The sequence below is a fragment of the Python bivittatus genome, unplaced genomic scaffold, assembly GCF_059951505.1.
Source record: "Python bivittatus isolate LINGU-HERP-01145 unplaced genomic scaffold, Pbiv_v1 ctg000980_np1212, whole genome shotgun sequence".
NCBI classification, from domain to species: Eukaryota; Metazoa; Chordata; class Lepidosauria; order Squamata; family Pythonidae; genus Python; species Python bivittatus.
The window spans coordinates 17516370-17537532 of record NW_028277125.1 but is presented as its reverse complement, the minus strand read 5'-3'; the positions used below and the strand labels follow the sequence as shown (position 1 = coordinate 17537532).

The 21163-nt window shown below is 38.4% G+C and overlaps 1 long non-coding RNA gene across 7 annotated transcripts in view; it reads left to right on the top strand.

Annotated features, from left to right (window-relative positions):
- Positions 1 to 21163, top strand: part of LOC103060482 (uncharacterized) — an 84478-nt gene that overhangs the window by 49866 nt on the left and 13449 nt on the right. The window contains exons 7-8 of one of the 7 annotated variants that reach the window (XR_015794364.1): positions 11808 to 11982; positions 13588 to 14868. The exons of 3 other annotated variants lie outside the window; for them this stretch is intronic. This is a non-coding gene — a long non-coding RNA (uncharacterized LOC103060482). Of the gene's footprint in view, positions 1 to 1219; positions 6543 to 11807; positions 11983 to 13587; positions 14869 to 21163 lie in introns of those variants that run through there. 3 more of the 7 variants (XR_015794362.1, XR_015794367.1, XR_015794366.1) reach the window with 3 other exon arrangements.

Below are 21163 nucleotides of genomic sequence, written 5' to 3'. Positions count from 1 at the left end.
ACCCTCTGTCTCTGCATAATGCAAATTTAGCTTCAATCTTTTGTCTACTGCCTATCACGTTATAACATCCAGGTACTGGTTCATCGGCTGCACAGCCAGTAACAAGTCCAGTGCTGAGGTGCAGAGTGGCATCAGGGCCAAAATCAAGCCAAACATACCAATTTCATTCCAGAGTGCCTGAAGCTGGTTCATTACAATCTTAAGTATCTTGACCCAAAGGGAGATATTGCAGTCTGACAACAAACTGTACAAACTTCTACGTCACACAAAATGCAGCTTGTAATCATATAACTATCTTCTACACTAAGGTCCTTCTTGCAGTTAAGAACCTAGATCAACCCAGCAACCTTTTGCACATCCTTCTGCCTATGTGCACACACATATGTACACCCACACTCACAGTATAACAAGATGAGGTAGCAAAAGATTGAGAACATAAACTTTTGCTTATTGGACAAACTCGTCCGACCAGCTTGCCTACATCTTTCAGGCTGCATAATCTGAAAAGATTCCATTCAAAGGGATCAAACAATTCTCTGGGTGACTCTTTAGGGACTGTTCTAATAAGTGGTATCAGAATTAGGGCAGGTATGAATAATTTTATTCACAGAGTGCCTCCCAAACTTGTCATAGTAAGCCTCTAAAGGCTAGAATACTTCTTTCAGCCACATTGAAAGACTTACCAATTGAGAAATATGATCTAAGAGTGCTATCAAGATGAAATTGCATGTTAGCAGGAAGATGGTGCTACCATAACTCAGTAGCATGGCTATAGGACAGTTTTATATACAAAAGGATGCAAGTTTAGTCTCCTGAGTGGGTTTGAAAACACTGCACTCTGGGATTCTGCCACCATCAATTAATATAAACAATATTAAATTAGATTTACTAATGATAAGACTTGGTATAAGATAATTTCCTGTGCTTCTCCCATGGAGCACAATAATCCTATATCAATTTCTCATCCTGTGTAATGTGAGAGAATTTCCCCAAATTCACCATAGCATTTCACTGCCTTACCTAATGGCAACCAATTATGAGGTATGAAAACAGAGCATCATGCCATCAGGACAAACATTAATGTGACATGTTACAAAAAGGGAAGCTTTGGACAAGGAGATGCTTATTATTGGACAGTTTCAAGTGGATTATACTGTTATAATCATATACAACCTGGATGTTTTTTTTAATAATCTGTTGCTCTGTTTTTAAATTCCAGGTTCAACTACCCATAATCCATAGAAAATCAATATAGATCATCGTGATGCTAAGTATCTTTTTGCATATGCATATGCTTTTAATTCCAAAGGATCTTCTCACAGACAAATGAAGCACACACAGAAAATTTATGCATTGTTATCTCTCTATTATGAGTTGTAATCATCATTCAAAGTTGCCAGTGATGGGGAATTATAAATTCCAAAATGTCCTTGCACTTACAGTCAATGGAGAAAAATTATCTTGGAAAAGCATTAGTGCTTGAGTGATTTAAGCAATTATGTTTTGCACATAAGCAGGCAAAATGCAAGGAGAACCAAGCATTCACATTACGGAAGTGATAAGCTGATACTCCAATTGACTGGTTGATTGATTATGTGCCATCAAGTTCGTGTCAACTCTTTGTGACCATATAGAGACTTTTCTCCAGGATGATCTAGCACATAAGCTGGCACATTATTCTGAAATGCCATTACCTAAAGATAGAAGAGACTTGGGCAGGAAAGCATTCACCAAACATATTGTGAAAGAATCTAGGAAAGCAGTGGGTTGGCAGTCAATCAAATCAGAAAAAGCAGTTGTACTTTATTATAGTCGTTGACCAGCTTAAAAAACAGAAGAAAAAAATAAAACAAATTGTGAGACAGCAAATAAAAACCAGTAGAACCAAATAATTATAATATTGGAGTGGTCAAAGTATAGTGTGTTTTGCAAATAGTGAAACAAAACTAGCCACGTTAAGAGAAGTACGATCACAGTGATTGGATATTAATAACTGCAAATAAAATGGATCTAGGTGACCTGAAATCTGACTACATGGGGTATTATTAGCTGCAGCTGGGCATCTTCATAACCTAACAAAACATTGGTTAATGTTTCAAGAACATCTTCACCACAGTGGCAAAGTCTTTGTTCAAACGGGTTTCTTACCAGGATTAGGGCTCTTCCAAATTGGGGAATTGTTATTTGGCTTAGATATCTAGCTGGCTTGAAAAAAGAGGAGCAGTTACCATGTAAAGCCCGTGGGGGGGGGGGGGGAATGTAAATTTAACCAATAAGAGAAGATGCATGTCCAAATGTGCGTTTCAGTTTTGATCATAGTAGCCTCATGGTGTAAGACCATGGTAGAAACACATCATGGGACTTGAAGTATGTTAAGAATTTGGACTGCACCCTCTTTAAAGGGGTGAAGGAGTTATATGGTCTCAGTTGGGCTCCAAACAAAAGTAGTGCCCGCGCACTAGCTGAAAATACATCTCACTCTTCCACATAGCAAAATGGACAGAGACACCTCATATACTGTACATAGCCATTTTTGTTTCTTTCAGTAAAGATTCGTTCCTCATTACAGACCATTCCATTTCCTTATGGAACACAACTACAGTATCTTGATCTTTGATATTATTTTTCAGATCTGTAGCCTCATTGCATCATCCATTCTATTTTACATTTGCTGAAAATCATTTACATTCACACCCTCATGATTTTCATGGCGTTATCATACGAAGTACACATGCATGCTCATCCCTAGCCGGCAATCTACTGTCACAAGCATTTCTTACACGTTTATCCATAAATACATTCAACATCTGAGGTGACATCACATAACTGTCTTATTCCCTGCTCAGTACATTCCCTTACTTCAGTTTCATCCCAAATGATTTCATCAGTTTTATTTTTAATTCCATTCACTCTTTTGAAGGCTCCTTTTTAGCCCTGTTTATCCATATCCAAAACCTTAAAACAATATTCTGTCAAAATCAGGAAAAACAAATTTCCTGTCATTCTTTTAACCTTAACTGTTCTTTGTTCTCTCTGACTGCATTTTTGAAACTATATTTTTCTCTCTATACACATTATAAGTATTTTTCTCTCAACCTTACTTTTTGCAGCAATACCTCTTTTTTTCTCATTCACAGCCTCTATGACTTCATTGTTACCCCTTTTTTGTACTTTCTGTTAGTGTAACTTCACACACATTTGTAACGTAATTCTTCTTCTGGGTTCCAAACAGCTTTAACATCTTCTTCCCTTATGTCAACTTTCTATTAATTTTGTTGGTAGATTTTTTTTTCATACAGTGCTTTTAGATTCATCTTCCTCAAGTCACTCTGCCTTCACTCTCCTTCCTTCCTTCCTTCCTTCCTTCCTTCCTTCCTTCCTTCCTTCCTTCCTTCCTTCCTTCCTTCCTTCCTTCCTTCCTTCCTTCCTTCCTTCCTTCCTTCCTTCTCTATTTTTGCCAAGAAGCATTCTTGATACTACCAAAACTGTGTCTGTCCTGCAATCAGAACTTACTATATCATTTCCTGATTATCCCAAATGTTCATCTTAGACAATTCCATCATGCCTTTAGATTTATATTCATTTCTTTGCTATGTTCTCAGTCAGTGTACTTATGCTTAAATAATGTATTCAAAACAAGCAATCAAATAAGTAGATACTTGCTAAAGAGTCACTATTCTCATTTGTTCTTCAGTCTCTGAAAGGTCTAAGTGAGATTCCTTCTGCAAGATAGATAGTGGCAGCAGGAACTGCCAAACCCCTCCTGCAGGGCAGCAGGTAGAACCAAGGTATAGAGATCCAGAGGGCTTCTGGGAATAGAGATTTGGGACTTTCTGGTTTTGACCATATGGGCTCAGCTGTTTTACACAAGTGAAGTCTATATTAATCTCATGAACTAAACCAATGTGCAGAAATTCTAGTTAAGTCAGCAAGTCATGGCTAAGAAAGGACATAACTGGTATCTGGATTCTAGGGCTCTACTCTGGACCAAGAAAATAATGATAGGTAGATTCTGATTTATTTATTTATCAAACTTCTACCCACTGGAATCAAAATGACTCTTGGCAACATACAGTATAATGCAAAACTTAAAGTATCCGTGGTTAGGTTAAAACCAATCTGAACTGTAATAACAATAACCAGATCAAACCCCACCTAAAAACATAAAACAAGAATTATCCATAAGAAAACAAGATGGCATCAGGTACAAACAATTCAGTTTCCAGAAAACCAGCCTGGAGGGGGGCACCCTAATCTCCATCAGGAAGCTATTCCATGTACCAGTGCTATCACAGAAAAGCAGCACCATCTACCATCAGCTCCCCCAAAATAGTTTCTCCTTGGCTGTTCTAATAGGTCATGATGATAGTAGTTTGACCAGGAAGTCTTTTAAGTACCCAGATGCCAACCCATAAAGGGTTTTATAGATCAATACCAGCATCTTAACTTGTACTCAAAAAACAATTGTTAACCAGTACTGGGCCTGCAGAATTAGTGTTATATGTTCCCAATGATGACAGCCACTAAGTATGCTGGCTGCCACCTTCTGGACTAGTTGCAATTCCTGAGTAGCCTTTATGGCTACTCAGTATGGTAGCTACATAAAAGAAATTGCAGTAGTCTAGCCAGGTGTAATGACCAATTACTGTAACCAGGTCCTCCTGGCCCAGGTACAATGGTAATCAGTGCACTAGCCAAAACTGAACATGGGTCCCATGTCCACCACTTCCACTGAGAGCCCAAGAGTACACCCAAATTATGGACCTGCTCCTTTAAGAGAAGAAACCTTGCATTTTGGAATTAGTTAAGTGTTCTTGTAAAAGACCAAAAGACTGTTGAGTACTCTTATGAGTTTCTTAACCTATAAGAGGTGCTTCAGGACTGGACTGGATTTTGGTGGGCAAATTGGTGAAATAGTGTCTTTAATCAGACAGACATTGCTAAATGTCCAGAAACTTTTTCTGGAAATCCCCTTCAGTCAAATTAGCACAGGAAGGCAAATGTCTCTCTAAATTTGACTGGAAATAAGATGCATAAATAATAAACATGAGCTCTTGATGTTTGCAGTATTTTAATACTTGGCTGCTTTGTACAGAGGAAAGGAAAAGGAAAAGGAATGAAGGAATTTTCAGCCAAAGTCTCTGAGTAATTATAACTCCTAGATCTGGGCTGTAAATCTCCAGCAGCACTAGATGGCAGCAGAGAAATTCACAAGCTTTTTGCTGCCACTTAGTATCATCCAGATGTTTGCAATGCAAATCTGATAGCACTAAAGTCTCAATAAAATCCTTTGTAACAGCCATGGTCCTGTTTTTGCTGACATCCTGGGAAATGGAGTTTCACCTGGTTCCTATTAATGCCCCTATAATAGTTCTGGATGTCTTGTTTGTACTTGTACAAAACCTATCATTTCCATATGAAAATGGTCATTTGTGTGTTCACGCCAGTTGGAAATCCCAATTTCTACCAACAATTGATCTCCTTGCAGCTGATAAGTAACAATGGCTATATTTTGTGCTGTTGGGGAGATAATTATAGAGATTCTTTTAAGAATTGGCCTCAAGAGATAGAAGTTGGTGTCACTTGGAAATAGCTGCTTGTTCCTGACAGGTTAGGGTTGTTCATGGAGCCAATTCAGACCTAACGAAGCGGACAAAAATAAACTGCTGAATGAGGCAGGGCTTTGTAAGCGTATTCTTTCTCCTTGGAATCTGTTTTAAAGATGCAAAAGCTGTATTCCTGTAATGAGGCATTTTGTCTCTATTTACCATCTACTTGGGCACCCTTTTATATCTACATTGCACTGTTTATGTAGCAACTTGGATCGTTGGAAAGTCTGTCCACTGCAAATATTAACGAATATGATAGCACTGATAGCTTTCTCCATAATGCAAATGCTTATCTTTATATAAGAAAAAGTCATTTTAATACAATCTTTATTTGCTTAAAACCAATTATCACATAATGGTCAATATCATACAGACCAAAATAAGCGAGCTCCAAAAGAAATAAGGATAGTTACATGTGTTTGTGTCAGTGGAGCTCCTGGAAATATACAACTCAAGGCAAGAAATAAAACTGGACAGGAATTCCTTTCTTTAGAAATCCAATGTAGAAAAATATACAATGGGAGCCATTCCTTTCCCACAGGCACATTAACATCGTACAAAGAGATTTAGAGAATCATAGCAGCTTGTCCAGTATTAGAACAAATAAGTAAGATTTCTTTTTACCACTCAGGATGTTTTTATAATTTTCCTGGTCCTGAGCCTACCTCTAGAATTCAGAAACCATTGTTTGCAGCATCTGGCTACCTTGATGCTGATTTTGAAAAGCTAAGCAGGATTGGATCTGGTTAGTTTTTGAATGGGAGACCATCAGAAAATCCAGGGCTGTAAACTAGACTGGAAAGTCAGAAAGAAATCCCAGAAGGAGATAATTAGAAACCACTTCCATATTATGGCTGGTGTGGGTCTTCCGGGCTGTGTGGCCGTGGTCTTGAAGTCTTGTTTCCTAACGTTTCGCCAGCACCTGTGACCGGCATCTTCAGAGTGCAGGAGCACAGACAGGAGCAGTTCTCTCTGTGCCCAGAGAGCAGAGAGGGCTGGGCACAGAGAGAACTGCTCCTGTCTGTGCTCCTGCACTCTGAAGATGCCAGTCACAGGTGCTGGCGAAACGTTAGGAAACAAGACTTCAAGACCACGGCCACACAGCCCGGAAGACCCACACCAGCCATCGTATGCCGGCCGTGAAAGCCTTCGACAATACACTTCCATATTGTTACCAAGAAAACTTCATGGACATGCCCATGAAGTTGAGTTCAACTCAAATGGGGCATTATCTTTTTTTTTTCCCTTCTAATCAAAATTTTCTGTTATATATATATATATATATATCAGCTCTAATATTGAATATTGTATTGTATCTGGCCTTATGGCTGCAATAAATTATTTGGGTTTTTTTTTCCCCTTCCATTCCAAAATGGAAGGAGTGATTTCAGAATTGACTTCAGCAAGAGGTTTTCTTGGAGGGGAAAAATGACCATCTTCAATTACTAATTCAGGCAGATGGCACCAGCCATGCAGAAAAAGGATATGGTCATAAGTATTTAACTTAAATACTGTACAAAAGTAAACTATATTGCAGTCCTCTTTCACTGGTCTTACTGGCAGATCTATTATGCTAGATCCTACTTACAGATCACTAAGGAGAAAGATCTCTTTAAATCTCAATTGGCATGCATTCTTATGCAGGCAACATTGAAATTTGGCATCCTTCTTCAAAGCATCTTAAAATAAGGTTTACACAATTTGTCCTATGTTACAGGCTACCCCCCAAATATAGATTGATGAAAGATTTACTGCATCTTAATAGTTTTTTATTTATTTCAATTGCTTGATTTCTTTAATACCAATAGCATTACATTAAAAAGGGTATAGCAATGAGCAGCATTACAATATCGATACTGCCATATTATATGGAACACTTGGTTTTTGTTGGGATTTTTTCAAATAGAAATTTGGAGGAGTAGAATATTATAATAGAAACAAATTAAGTTTGGGTTGCTGAAAGATATATGAGAAGCTGAATATATATATGCATACTAACTGGTACATTTTTCAGAAGTCTGTGACATGATTTCCAATTTTGAAAAGTTCATGTAAAATATATTAAATATATGCACAAGCATATGTTTTACCATGGAAGAATTATTTTCTGAAAGTACGCATGCTGGGAAAAGTTTCTACATAAATGTCTGCAATGGAAAAATGCACACAAAATGTATATAAATATTAATGGAAACTGAACTGATAAAGTGATGTCAAACTAATTATGGAGGAGGTAAAATGAGAAATCAGGCAGATGCTAAATGACAGAATTTTTTTCTTTATTCAGATCTACTACAGCTTAATATCAGCAAAGCAAGATGTGATTCTTATCTGTATTAAACACGTGATACAATAATAACTATCATTTACAGAAAAAAAGTGGTTTATTTGTTTGTTTGCTTATATTTCAAATTTAGCCACCACCCATCTCACTCAAAGACTGATTCTGCGCAATTTACAATAAAAACAAGAATGAATACTAATTAAACTACAACAAATTGTATTTTATTTGATGGGGAATAGCAATTTATAATAATAAAATAATAAAAATTAATTGTTGGGGAATAGCAATCAATACCACTGAAGATATGAAGATGAGCTTCTTCTAATCTTCATTAACAGGAGACTTCTCTGCAACCATGAGGATCTGGGCAGCTTAGCCATATCTTTTAGGGATGTGTATATTCAAAAAGGATAGGTCTGTTCAGACAGTATTTATTAGCAATTATTGAACTTAAAGAAGCACAAAGAGGGAAAATACAAGTAGCTACTTGAAGGTAAGAAGATATCTCAGCCTCTGCTAGATGGGACAACTTTTAAGATTCCTGAGCCCAGTTAGTTGTGTGATATGTCAGTATAGTTGGACCACTGAACTAGGTTTGGGGTGACCAGTTACTAGGTGTCCTTAAGCCAGAAAGGTAGCAAAGAAGACAAGTTTTGTTTTTCCTAATGGGTACTCTCACTCCGGTGGGAGGAAAAATGCTGGTGGCGCCTTGCAAAAGGAGTCAGGAGCAGTTGCCAGTAAGCGCGAAACTGCGCTCGCCCGAAAAGGGCGCGAAGCAACGGAAACTCTGCCTCCTGCGCTCGTCTCGCCAGCTGGGCTCTGCTCTAGGAAGGAGGCTCTGGCAAACCACTTCCGAAACACTTTGCCTTGAAAACTGCAAGGACTCATCCAAAGCAGTCACTGCAGAGTCGGTAACGACTGAGCGCAGATAAAAAAAAAAAAAAAGAAATGATATAGGAAAAGAACTGAAAATACACCTATTCCCTGACTCGAACAGTTTTCCCATCTTTATAGCTGCAAGTGGTACTCATCTCAAAATACGCTCTACACAACAAATGACAAATAGGGAAATATATTTCTACTCTTTCATGACACCCCATTTTATGGAACACCCTCAACATAAAGAGGCAATGGGGTCTGATCCTGCAACTGTTCTGGTGTCAGATCCAAAACTTTATTTTTGTTCATGTATTTTAAAACAGCCAATATCACTTGTCTTTTCCTTGCCTTTGAACATTTCATGTCCATAAGTGTAACATGGAGAGGAGAGGAGAGGAGAGGAGAGGAGAGGAGAGGAGAGGAGAGGAGAGGAGAGGAGAGGAGAGGAGAGGAGAGGAAAGGAAAGGAAAGGAAAGGAAAGGAAAGGAAAGGAAAGGAAAGGAAAGGAAAGGAAAGGAAAGGAAAGGAAAGGAGAGGTTTGTTTATTGCATATTCTCCCTTCTTTGTGTGAGTACATATTTAGGTTACTTTTATATGCCTAGAAATTAAAAAAAAGACACCCTGCTTAGTGATGAAAAATACATTCTAGCAGCTACCTATTTGGGAGTTAAAGCAGTTGAGCTGAATAGGATTTAATAGGACTGCACTGACACTCTGACAGCAAACTCATGTCTACTGAACAGTTGTAAGTCCCACTGTGTTCAGTGGAGCTCATTCCCAGGTAGGGGCATTCATAATTGCAGGAAATGCTTTGTAATACTTGGCAGTAATCACTGTAAAATGACATACATTAACTTTCAAACCACAAATGCCTCTCTTCTGTCCTCTCTGGCACAGTGGCAATAATTATAATAGAAGAGGTTTAAATAATTTAGTCCTTACATGTGGAAATAGCTGTTGCCTTTACCAGTTATTAACACTTAAATTCCTTAGTATCCTATATCCATTGTTTCAGAATTTATTCTATTAGTTATAGATGCAGTGGATTGATCTCTGTCCCTATCATTAAAATAATTGATAACCAATATCATTATAATTCTTCATAGTGAAAACCTGTTATACTGTGCTTGAAAGAATTAATTCTGACTAAATGAGTTGGTGAGAAAAACATTTTCCCAGTGAACAATGCAGATTAATCTCCATCATTCTTGCTGATGTAACTCTTATGCAGTAACTCACTGCATTCTTGGCAATCAAATAAAATTAACTATGTCTTTTTTTTTTAAGTTAAAATGCACTCAGATAATTTTAGCTGTGGCATGGAAACTAAGAACAACGAAAGGATTATTATTAGATAACCATAGCCTTAGGGGATTAGAGATGTGAAATACAATATAGAAAAGGTTATAAGGGTGAGGTTTTCTCCAGATAATTCATCCTTTAGGATTTTAAACCACAGCAGAGACAATCAAACCTAGCTTTTCTTTTCATGCACGTATAAATCTGTAGTTTTTATTTATACTGTTCATCCTCTGGAGGCACTAATGGGATTCCCTTTAAAATTCAAGTTAATGAGAAAATAATGGAGAATTGTAGATATAAGCATTTTTTTTCCTCTCCACTGTCACTGTCATCAACTTTTTATACAGCCAGAGGGCTCTCTGAAAATATGCATCAGATTTATTTTGTCCACTGCCAAACCTTTAACAATCTTTTCCCCCCAAGCTTTTCGATTCCACCTGGAGCAAACTGGAGGAATCCCAGCTTTTTATCTAAACACATTTCTATATCAGTATGTCATCCATAAATTTAACTTCAGCTCTTAAAAAAAAAAATTCAAACATTAGAAACTGTAATTCTTAGAAGTCTGCCTTGGCAACACGGTGTGAATGAGATACTGTGTATGGCAAAAAACTAAGGCCTGCATATTGATTGCTGAGCACAGTAAAGGAATACAACGGAATATTTTCTGTTTATTATTTTGAGTTTGTCAATTTTGTTTCTATTACAGGTGAGTTTATTATTTTTGAGGGGGCTGCTTTTTGTTTTATGCTGATCATAACTGCTAGACTGCCAAAGCCTTCAGGAATGGATGGCACAAGCAACTAAAGCAAGGAAGCAAGCAAATAAATAAAGTAATTACGATTGTTATCACAGGATGTGTTGCAGTATGATTTGAATATCGCTGAATATACGATATTGGTTTGCTAACATTTTTGAATTAGTTTGATGATCTGTCCAATTGTCCAGTATCCAACTGAGATGGCCAGCACTATAGGATAGCACAGGGAATACTTTGTATTTCTCTGTATTGTTTTACAGAATATAATGTTGGGGTAAGCCAAGGAGAAATAAGCAAATCAGAAGCAACAACCCTATTTAGCTCCAGTATTGTGGACTTAATATCTTTAGGCTTTGAAGAAGGATTGCCTGGTCAGTTGATCTCAGAATTGTCTGCACCTTCAATCACTGAAGCCTTGCAGTGAAGTGAACTGCCTGAAAGAGGTTTGAGATAGGTTAGCAGCGCAATTAGCTGTCATTGTTTGATAATTATATCCCTTGTAATTGGAATCTTGTGGATGTTTAATTGCATTATACAGCAGACTTGTGGGAAATTAAGCTGCATTGCATGGTTTCTTGGGGGCAAGTTCATTGTACTGTCCATGCGTCAGTACTTGTTGAATCTGTTTCTTTTTGTTTGAATCTTTGTTACTGAGTCTATGCTCTGTTTAACCTTACTAAACTCTACACTGATCTGAGTCGGTGCTTACAATATTTGGTAAATTACCAGGTCTGCTTGGCTATTGGATTTAGTTGAAGCTTTTAGAGGTTTCCAATCAGTCCCATTGATTTTTAGAAACTCAACGAATTACTATGGCAGCATTTACAGTGCTGCAAGGAGTATGTGGTAATGTATTGTTGAAGGCTTTCACGGCCGGCATATGATGGCTGGTGTGGGTCTTCCGGGCTGTGTGGCCGTGGTCTTGAAGTTTTGTTTCCTAACGTTTTGCCCCCCTTTCCTTCCCCCCCCTCAGATCTCTATAAATACCCACAAAAGGGTCACATCACCCTGGGCACAGAGAGAACTGCTCCTGTCTGTGCTCCTGCACTCTGAAGATGCCGGTCACAGGTGCTGGCGAAACGTTAGGAAACAAGACTTCAAGACCACGGCCACACAGCCCAGAAGACCCACACCAGCCATAGTATGCGGTAATGTTTGCCTTTCATATAGAACATTGCTAATTTGAAATCCAGTGGATTTTCGGGGGCAGGGGAGGGTCAGTTTGCTGTAGTGATGAAGGTGTTGGACTAAGATCAGGTTCTAATGTACCCTCAACCACAGAAGCTCTCTGCCTGTCTTTGGACCAGTTACTTTCTCTCTCAGTCCAACCTACCTCACACAGTTGTGGGGGAAAATAGGAGAAGGGAGCATTCTGTATGCTGCCTGAGCTCCAAAATGAAAGGTGGACTATAAATCTAAATAATAATTATAATAACAACAGTAATATATCAACTTTCAAAAATATAACATCTCACATTCTGTTCCCTCACCCCCCACCCCCAGATCTAGGGAATATAAAAAATAATGTCTACATCAGTGTTTTCAAACTTGGCAACTTTAACATGTGTGGACTTCAACTCCCAGAATTCTGGCTACAATGGAATTCTGGGAGTTGAAGTCCACATATCTTAAAACTGCCAAGTTTGAAAAACACTGATCTACATGCATCAGGAGATCCACGAATATCTTCCTTGACTCCTGCCAGACATTGTCTCATTATTAGACCATTTAAAAATATATCTACTATCATCTTTGTTTCCAAGAATAACTCTGGGCTGCATATATTGTAGAATATACAAATGGTGGATCATTGCAACCTGGTGCTTTGTTTGGAGGACAGCTTATCTGTCCATTCAAAGGTTGTCACTGAGATGACAAGGGACCATTTCTGGAAGATTAGAAAGAGTGGCAGAGAGTAACTTCATTAGTTAGCTTCTGGTCAATAGCCATTCTGTGAATAGGTAGCTCCCCCTCCCAGCCATGGCAACCATTTCAAGCAGGGTTTTGCAGGTAAAAGACTAGGCTGTAATAAATCATAACACATTCCTCAGATAATTGGAAAGTGTTTTATACCAAATGCACCATTAATCCATGTAACTCAGTATTGTTAGTAGTAGTTAGTAGTTAGTTAGTAGTTAGTAGTAGTTAGTAGTTATAGAGGTATCTCCATAACTCTCCAGAGTTTTAAACTTGAGTCTTTAAGGATGACCTTAACCTTCATCTGGGGTCTGCAGGGATCAGATAGTGTCTGTTCCTTTAGTGAACTTCTTCACTTTCTCCTTATGAGAGGATAGGCGTCATTTATTCAACTAAGAAAATCAGTATAAAAATAGTTAACTGAAATAGTTAATAATATTCTGTACTTGGGGAGGATATTGCAATGGATAAATGTACCGAATGCAAAGATACCTTGTTGTATTTTAGAAATTTACAGGGAGGAGCGGGTACAAAATACAGACCCTTCTCTCCCTATATACCACCATGACATTGTCAGGGTTTATTTATTTAATCATATGGAGTAAATGTGTGACTGAGGACTGCCAAATTTCAAACTGAAAGCCAGATTTTCCATAAATATTTAATAACACATAGTATAATTGAATATCTGAAATCCTCCCACACCTATCCTAAGTAATTTGCAAGCAAACATTGCCTACACACGGAATTAATATTTGACTTTTGCTGTTCGGGTTAGTTGATCATTAAGAAGAATCCTAGGAGGATTTCACTTCTCTGTTTTTTATTTTCTGTAGCCTTATCTATGCAAACAGTGATGTGACCTGCTGAAAACATGCTGGAGTGAATGGAAGTTCTCCTATTACATTCATGGATGAGACAAATTCAAGCTATTTATCTTTTTTTCTTCCCAAAAGGTTCTTGGTTTACAATACAGTTTAATTCAAATATTTTTTCCTTGCATGGAATATCCCAGTATGGATTTATAGTCATCCTCATAACATAGAAAGCAACCCAAAGAATATGATCTTGCAAATTGTACCAGTTCTGTCTTTTTTTAAGAAGATGGATTGAGCAGGTTAAATCATTTAAATACTGAGGCACAATTTTTCATGTCACAACCTCATGTAGAATGCACAGATAATATGTAGTATGAAATGCCCAAAGAACTACAGCAGCATTGCAATCATTTTTCAGTAGTAAAGGACTTTATTCATCTCAGCTGCACTCCAAATGTCCTCAGATAAAGTTAAAGCACAGCTGTTATTTGGTGCCCAATTGGACCCATATAGTTCTTTTGATCCTCTAGAAACAGCTCAGACCAAATTTCTTAGGGACACATTTCAAATCCCCTGCTGTGTCTCAAACACAATTCTTTGTCGTGAGGCTAGCATCAGTAACGCTGAGACCAACACCTAGTTATACATTTTCACATATTGGGCCAAAATATACTTTGTTTCTGTAGGTCTTGGATCATTATTAGCAGCTTTGCGTCATCCTGACCCAAAGCAATAGGCAAAAAAAAAAAAAGAGTTCTTTAGATTTTCATTAGCTTAGTTCTGTGCATTTGGGTAGGAACATGCATTAGTAATGTTGAGGCATTGGATTAAAAATAATGATATCTAATTAAACCTGGCATCTCTTTCCAAGGATATGCTCCTGACCACCTTGTTCACTCTCCTTTGACCTGCTAGATACCTAAGTCAAATTACTGTCACTACTCATAGGATGGCATTCTCCTTGGTTCAGTTTGATGCCCTTCCTACTGCAGTCCTAGAAGGGAGATACAAAGATTCTGCCCATGCGGGGAAAGAGCTATCAAAACTGTTAAATATATTATCTGTCTCTATGCTGGCACATGATCAGAGTTGGTAACCCCACATTTAAGCAAATCTCTGTCATTCTGATCAATTTTACTTACAGTTGTTACTTTCAGATACTCATGACTCTGTTCCTCTGAATGTAGCAAAATTCTCCTTTGATGTATGCAAAATGTGCAGCCAACTGATTGATATCCCCAGTTAATTTTATTATTATCATATATTATATTACTGAGTTTTATTATATACTGGTCTTTGATCCCAGTAAAGATATTTGATTTGATTGAAATTGAAATGGTGGTGTTGATGTAACTATATTTTTATTCTTTTTATTTAATTCTGGACAACAGTAGAACCATCTTCTAAATATTAGTTTATCTTTTGATCCATTTAAACATAGGGTGTTTAGTCAAAATATTATTATTATTATTATTATTATTATTATTATTATTATTATTATTATCATCTTCTTTTTAACTTAGTGTGATGTCTTTGTTAACAGTTATTTGCAAGTTCATACAATAACTGTCCTGATTTTTTATTTGCTGACAATACTACCGTGTTGAACTCAATTTTTTCCCTTTGTAATGCACCCACTTATTTTGGAATTTTCCACCAACACCAGCAGCACCCAAAACTATAAAGAACAAGTAAACCCAGAGCATAATCACTTTAGAACATCAGATATATTGTACTTCGTTAAGGGTTGGACTTAACTTGAGATCACCATTTCAGTCAATATGTCCCTGTTTCATCTTTTGATTCATTTGTGATGCAACTAACAGCCATGACTGGAGAATGTGTAGACAAATTTTGCCTTAATTTTCGCTCCCCATCTTTCCCCTTCCTTCCCAGTACCATTCATTTAATCCCCGACCCCACCCCTGTCTTTAGTGCAAGACCAGGAAAACAACTAGGAAACTCTAAACCCAAATTGGAAGTTGCTTTTAAGGGAAGACTAAGAATAGGCCAAAAATGTGGGGAAGATATTACAAAGCTTTTAGCTCTCATGCTGGACTCCAGAAGAGAATTCGTGCATGAGTTATTTTCCATATTTTAATAGAATCCTAACTTTTTAAATGTGTGTTTGGTACAGAAAGGTTCTCAAAAACCAACCAGGGAAGCAATGAGGCATCTCAGGTCACTTTGCAATATTATACCCAGTATTAGCAATTTAGTTGCTAGTATAAATCTGTATATTTAACAATGTGTATCAATTTTGCAGGGTGGCTTGAGGAAGGAAGGAAGGAAGGAAGGAAGGAAGGAAGGAAGGAAGGAAGGAAGGAAGGAAGGAAGGAAGGAAGGAAGGAAGGAAGGAAGGAAGGAAGGAAGGAAGGAAGGACCAGAAAGATTAAACTAAAAATAGCATGAGCAAAATCCTTAAAGAAATAAACTTCACACATGCATGCATACAAGCATACGCTCAGAGTAAAATAGTAAGTTGAACAATCAGTTAAAGCTGTCACTAGGCAGTAGATCCAAAAGCATTAATTAAAAGTCTCCACTGCTGCATGAATAGAGAGTCAATATTAGAAGGCCTGGAGGAATAAATCCATCTTTTCCCAGTGCTAAAAAGACAATAAAAGTAGGCATCAAGGTACCTCAGGTGTCTTTCTAGTAGGATGTCCCACAAATTAGAGGCCTGAAAGCCAAGCAGCTAAGCAGCCTTACAGAAGAAGGCTTTCTGGATTGACATCAAACTCTTAAGGTCCACTTTTCCCCATAATGCCTCTTGTAGACATATTATACCTTGCATAGACTCACTCTGTAGATCAGAATGCAAGAAGCTGAAAGTTACCTTGGGGTTCTAGTGTTAAGGGAAGTAAAAGCAGTACAAGGATCCCACTACACATTGTCCCGTTTTGTTTTTCACCACAGAAATCAAAAATACAGCACAGCCAAAATATATATATCATATCTTTATGTGATATTTCTTGCCATTCCCTCTCTCTTCACACATCTATGTGTCATATAGCATCACTCAGGTATGATGAAGAACAATATTTTAAAAAAAGAAATGGGGAAGCAAATCATGCCCAATAGGCAACTGAATACCAAAGGAATTGAGCTATATAAAGAATGGGGAAATAGCACTCTGTGCTGACAAATACAATGTATTGAAACTAGGGACAGGAAGAAATAGTTTCTACGTGAAATGCTTCTATTGAATACTAACCAGAAACAAGATATCCACACACTTGTGAGGAATCCCCAAAGCTTTTACTGAACTGCTTCAATGCATGCATACTACGTACAAAAAGCAAGCAAGGTTTTCTGTCAAGAAATCCAGTTGCATTTAAAGGAGATAGCATCATGAAGTATCTGACAACTACCCGAAAGAAGTAGACAAGCACACTCTCTGTAGGTTCAATAGGGGTAATATATCAGAGAGGGAGACTTCAGATGCTGATAGATCTACTTGTTTATTTATTTTCTTTTGAACCTCACAGTTTACCAACCAAAGCCAATATAAACTGGTGCTACAAGGAGAGGGTTCTAGATACCACAAGTTATCAGGTTCCTTCAACCCAAAGATGTACAATCTGTGACCCTGGGGCTACATGACCCCCTTCCCCCAAAAACCCTGTTTGTCACCCCAGTAAACCTCCAAAACTGATTAACAAATGACTGAAAGAGGCATTAAATTGTGATATATTATCTGCTATATTTTTCTACTATAAATCACTCTACCAGTAAATCACTCTATGCTTATTTCTATTTGAAATTAAAATTGCAGCATAACAAATAAATTGTATATGCATTAGCATGTGCACAAACATCAAGATTTGGCTCAATGTCACAACCCATAGCTTCAGAAATAGTCTGATTACACCAGACAAATAAATGTATTGTCTGATACAATCTTTCTGCCTCAGTTAACTTAACAAAGCACTTCATTAGTCCCATAGATATCTCTGCTCCCCCACTCACCCTGCTCCTTTGAAGTAGAGTAGGATAAATACTGCAATCAAGTTTTTGAACAAAGGACATTCATAAAAAATGTTGATGCCTTTTTCTTAATGTAATGGTCCAGATTGTCAAGAGTTCTGCAAACTTACAATCACATGAGTCAGAATGTTCAGATGATTTCTTTAAGGTATTTAGCAAGAAAATTGTACTATATTGAATATAGAAAACATATTTTCTAGGAGGGAAAAGAATAGGAGGGAAAAGTAATATAAATTACATTCAATAAATGAAGATGAGCATTCTGTATCAAAAATAGAAGAGAAAAAAAAAATTCAGCCAATCTCAGCCAAGAACTTTCAGCTTTCAGAGTTACATACAGCAAATTATAATAAGAAGAATCATATCCTAATTAAATTGGTCATAGCTGCTTGTCAGATAGCATACTATAATCCAATACTCTCTTCAGTGTTCCTATCTCTGTACTATCTGTCCAAGGAGATTGCTTTTCTAAGACCACCTCAAAGCTCTGGATATACCACTTGGAACAGAGTTTTGTGCAGGTACAAGTTTAGATGGAAGCCAAATGAGTTTGGCTTTATTTCAGAAAGGGGTTGTCCAAAATTGTCTAAACAATCTCTTTTGGGATTTGTCCAAATCTAACATACATCTCCCCTTCATGGATCACTGCCTTGTCGTGGCGAAGGGGCTTGCGTAACTCAGTGAAGCCATGAGCTATACCGTGCAGGGCCACCCAAGACGGACAGGTCATGACAGAGAGTTCTGACAAAATGTGGTCCACTGGAGAAGGAAATGGCAACCCACTCCAGTATCCTTGCCAAGAAAACCCCATGGACAATGTTAAAAGGCTAAAAGATATGATGCCGGAAGATGAGCCCCTCAGGTTGGAAGGTGTCCAATATGCTACTGGGGAAGAGCGGAGGGCATTTCCAAGTAGCTCCAGAAAGAGTGAAGCGGCTGGGCCAAAGCCGAAAGGACGTTCAGCTGTGGATGTATCTGGAAGCGAAAAGAAGGTCCGATGCTGTAAAGAACAATATTGTATAGGTACCTGGAATGTAAGATCTATGAACCAAGGCAAGCTGGATGTGGTCAAACATGAGATGACAAGATTGAACGTCGACATCTTGGGAATCAGCGAACTGAAATGGACGGGAATGGGTGAATTTAATTCGGGTGACCATTATATCTACTACTGTGGGCAAGAAACCCTTAGAAGAAATGGAGTTGCACTCATAGTGAATAAGAGAGTGGGAAAGGCAGTAATGGGGTACAACCTCAAAAACGACAGAATGATCTCAGTGCGTATCCAAGGCAAACCATTCAATATCACAGTCATCCAAGTCTATGCCCCAACCACTGATGCTGAAGAAGCTGAAGTTGACCGCTTCTATGAAGACCTACAACACCTTCTAGAACTAGCACCAAAAAAAGATGTCCTTTTCATCATAGGGGATTGGAATGCTAAAGTAGGAAGTCAAGGAGTAATCGGAATAACAGGCAAGTTTGGCCTTGGAGTACAAAATGAAGCAGGGCAAAGGCTAATAGAGTTCTGTCAAGAGAACAAGCTAGTCATAGCAAACACTCTTTTCCAACAACACAAGAGACGACTCTACACATGGACATCACCAGATGGTCAATACCGAAACCAGATTGATTATATACTTTGCAGCCAAAGATGGAGAAGCTCTATACAGACAGCAAAAACAAGACCAGGAGCTGACTGTGGCTCAGATCATGAGCTTCTTACTGCAAAATTTAGGCTTAAATTGAAGAATGTAGGGAAAACCACTAGACCACTCAGGTATGACTTAGATCATATTCCTGGTGAGTACACAGTGAAGGTGATGAATAGATTTAGAGGATTAGATTTGGTAGACAGAGTGCCTGAAGAACTATGGACGGAGGTCCGTAACATTGTACAGGAGGCAGCAACTAAAACCATCCCAAAGAAAAAGAAATGCAAGAAAGCAAAATGGCTGTCTGATGAGGCTTTACAAATAGCTGTGGAAAGAAGGAATGCGAAAAGCAAGGGTGAAAGGGAAAGATATAAGCAACTGAATGCAGATTTCCAGAGAATAGCCAGGAGAGATAAGAAGGCCTTCTTAAATGAACAATGCAAAGAAATCGAGGAAAACAATAGAATGGGGAAGACTAGAGATCTCTACAAGAAAATTGGAGATATGAAAGGAACGTTTAGTGCAAAGATGGGCATGATAAAGGACAAAAAGTCAGGGACCTAACAGAAGCAGAAGAGATTAAGAAGAGGTGGCAAGAATACACAGAAGAACTATACAAGAAAGATCTTAATGTCCCTGATGTCCACGCTGGTGTGATCACTGACCTTGAGCCAGACATCCTAGAGAGTGAAGTCAAGTGGGCCTTAGGAAGCATTGCTAACAACAAAGCTAGTGGAGATGACAGTATTCCAGCTGAGTTATTTAAAATACTAAAAGATGATGGTGTTAAAGTGCTGCACTCAATATGCCAGCAAGTTTGGAAAACGCAACAGTGGCCACGGGATTGGAAAAGGTCAGTTTACGTTCCAATTCCAAAGAAGGGCAATGCCAAAGAATGCTCAAACTATCGCACAATTGCACTCATTTCACATGCTAGCAAGGTTATGCTCAAAATCCTACAAGCTAGGCTTCAGCAATACATGAACCGAGAACTACCGGATGTACAAGCTGGGTTTCGAAGAGGCAGAGGAACTAGAGATCAAATCGCCAACATTCGCTGGATCATGGAGAAAGCACGAGAGTTCCAGAAAAATATCTACTTCTGCTTCATTGACTATGCAAAAGCCTTTGATTGTGTGGATCACAACAAACTGTGGCAAATTCTTAAAGAGATGGGAATACCAGACCACCTTACCTGTCTCCTGAGAAATCTGTATGCGGGCCAAGAAGCAACAGTTAGAACCGGTCATGGAACAACCGATTGGTTCAAAATAGGGAAAGGTGTACGACAAGGCTGTATACTGTCACCCTGCTTATTTAACCTATATGCAGAGTACATCATGAGAAATGCCAGGCTGGAAGAATCACAAGCCGGAATTAAGATTGCAGGGAGAATCATCAACAACCTCAGATATGCGGACGATACCACCCTAATGGCAGAAAGTGAAGAAGAACTAAAGAGCCTCTTGATGAGGGTGAAAGAGGAGAGTGCAAAAGCTGGCTTGAAACTCAACATTAAAAAAACTAAGATCATGGCATCTGGACCCATCAATTCCTGGCAAATAGAAGGGGTAGAAATGGAAGCAGTAACAGACTTCATTTATTTGGGCTCCAAGATCACCGCAGACGGAGACTGCAGCCATGAAATTAAAAGACGCTTGCTCCTTGGGAGGAAAGCTATGGCAAGCCTAGATAGCATATTAAAAAGCAGAGACGTCACCTTGCTGACAAAGATCCGCATAGTCAAAGCTATGGTTTTTCCAGTAGTAATGTATGGCTGTGAGAGCTGGACCATAAAAAGGCCGAGCGCCGAAGAATTGATGCCTTTGAACTGTGGTGCTGGAGAAGACTCTTGAGAGTCCCCTGGACTGCTAGGAGGTCAAACCAGTCAATCTTAAAGGAAATCAACCCTGATTGCTCATTGGAAGGATCGATAATGAAGCTCAAGC